This window comes from Penaeus chinensis, chromosome 15 (assembly GCF_019202785.1).
Source record: "Penaeus chinensis breed Huanghai No. 1 chromosome 15, ASM1920278v2, whole genome shotgun sequence".
Taxonomy (NCBI): Eukaryota; Metazoa; Arthropoda; class Malacostraca; order Decapoda; family Penaeidae; genus Penaeus; species Penaeus chinensis.
In genome coordinates this window covers 8203022-8205521 of record NC_061833.1, presented here as the reverse complement: position 1 = coordinate 8205521, position 2500 = coordinate 8203022, and the positions used below count along the sequence as shown (strand labels likewise).

The 2500-nt window shown below is 46.8% G+C and overlaps 1 protein-coding gene across 1 annotated transcript in view; it reads right to left on the bottom strand.

Annotated features, from left to right (window-relative positions):
• Window positions 1–2500, bottom strand: part of LOC125032826 (LIM/homeobox protein Lhx9-like) — an 80903-nt gene that overhangs the window by 2560 nt on the left and 75843 nt on the right. The gene's annotated exons all lie outside the window — the stretch shown is intronic.

Below are 2500 nucleotides of genomic sequence, written 5' to 3'. Positions count from 1 at the left end.
ACGTATGCCTATGTGTGTATATATATAAATATATATATACACACATAGGTATATACATATTCTCTCATTTCTTTTCTTCATTCGACCACTACCTGCTGTGTCTCCTCGTCCTCCTCGCTCTTCCCCCCCCCCCCCCCTCCCCGCCCTTAAGTCCGAGTGGCCTCTCACATGCTCTCTTCCACGTCAAAATAAATGAGTTGTTTTCATTCCGCGAGGCGTCCTCTCAGAAACAACAATGCTTCAGCGGGCCCTACCAATGGGGAGGGGGCGTGGGGAGGGTGGGGGAGGGGGACGGATAAAAAGAAAACAGAGAGAGAGGGGGGGAGGGAGAGAGAGGGGGAGGGGGGAGAGAGAGAGAGAGAGGAGAGAGAAAGAGGGGAGAGAAAGAGAGAGGAGAGGGAGAGAGAGGAGAGCGAGAGAGAGAGTGTGAGAGAGAGAGAGAGAGAGAGAGAGAGAGAGAGAGAGAGAGAGAGAGAGAGAGAGAGAGAGAGAGAGAGAGAGAGAGAGAGAGAGAGAGAAAGCAAGAGTGGGAGATTGAATCGTATCGTGTCGCGCGAAATCCGTTCTTATGGCGTCCAAGCGTAGGAGCGAAGATAAGGATCCCGAGCTGAAGACCACCAAAGCGAAAGTCTCCCGAGCGAGAGAGGGTACAGAAGGGCGCATCCCTTTAGAGGCGACGGGAGCTAATATGGTCATTGTGTCACCCTACAGGAAGTGCCATATCGGCGTGTGTCCGTCACCCCCCGGCTTAGACCCTTACGGACACCTCACTTATTAAAGCACAAAGTTTGTCCTCCGACGCTTACCCACCTTTACAATATTGAGACGACGGTAGTTAAAGCGAAGGAAATACAGGTTAGTGCAGAGTCAACTTCATTCTTGCATATGCATCATCCTGGGCCATCGGCGAGCCTCTATGAACAAGCAAATAAGCGCAGAGGCCAAACGCTGACGGCTCAAGACAGCTACGGGTTCAATCTCGCTACAAAAACATGGAGTGCCACATGTGCGTCGCAGACCTGTGTTTGCACGCCGCGTTTTTTTTTTTTTTTACCGCAAATTCTTTATGTTGCTGTTTACTTTCTGTATTTGTATTACAATCAGGTCTTAAGAGAATGGTCGATGCAAAAATGCGCTGCTCTTAAACTCCCGCTGTCTCGTTTAAAAACAAGGAAGGAGATTAAGAGGAAGCTGTCAAAAGGAGAGGTATAATCGCCAATACGTTTTTTTTTTTTTTTTTTTTTTTTTTTGTCTCTTAGCATGCAACGTAAATATCCCTCAGTTTCATTATCAAAGGGGGAAAAAAATAGCGGTAATCTACGGGAAATAAAAAAAAAATGGAATGCTGTTCACTGTGACCCACACAATCACTCTCTCAAAGAAAACGGATCAACGTCTGAGCGATCACCTGGTACGCATCCCAGCTCCAAATCGCAAGCGAATCTAGCCGTGTGACTCGGGAATATAAGGGTCATTATTCAAAAGCAGGAGAGAAAGAGGAAGAGGGAGAGGGAGAGTGAGAGTGAGAGCGAGAGGGAGAGGGAGAGAGAGAGGAAGAGGGAGAGGGAGAGGGAGAGGGAGAGGGAGAGGGAGAGGGAGAGGGAGAGGGAGAGGGAGAGGGAGAGGGAGAGGGAGAGGGAGAGGGAGAGGGAGAGGGAGAGAGAGAGGGAGAGGGAGAGGGAGAGGGAGAAATATATATATATATATATATATATATATATATATATATATAGAGAGAGAGAGAGAGAGAGAGAGAGAGAGAGAGAGAGAGAGAGAGAGAGAGAGAGAGAGAGGGAGAAGAAGAAGGAGAAAAAGGAGAAGAGGGAGAGAAAGAGTTAAGGAAAACACTAGTGCTCCCAAGATAAAAGTAAAAGCAATAAAAGGGTAATATTACTTGATTATTCACCTTAACCCCCCTCTTCCCTTTCATTACCTCTCTCTCTCCCTCTCCCTCTCTCCCTCTCCCTCTCCCTCTCCCTCTCCCTCTCCCTCTCCCTCTCCCTCTCCCTCTCCCTTTCCCTCTCCCTCTCCCTCTCCCTCTCCCTCTCCCTCTCCCTCTCTCTCCCTCTCCCTCTCTCTCTCTCAAGAGGAAAAGAGCGATTGGTGCCAGCGAAATCAAGCGCGAAAGGACAAATTCGCAAACGCGCGTCTCCTACTTTCGACATCTGGACCTTACCCAATAAAATGCAAAATTGCCCAGCACAACGACTAGCAGACGGATCATCACGCTCATGTCTCGAAAATGAAGTCGTTGCTAGCACCAGGAGGCTATTTTGTGCAATGTTCCTGTTTATGTGTACATCACAACATCCATTTATTTTTATGTGTCTGTTTATTCAATTCTCTCTTTTTTTTTTTTATGATTTCATCTTATTTTATTATATCATTATAATTTATAGCTAAAGTTATTGCGTGGCTAGAATCACACTTTTAAAATAAAATCCTGACTTCTTACTCCATGTTGAGTCTGAAGTGGACATTCGTTCACCTTACTATCACT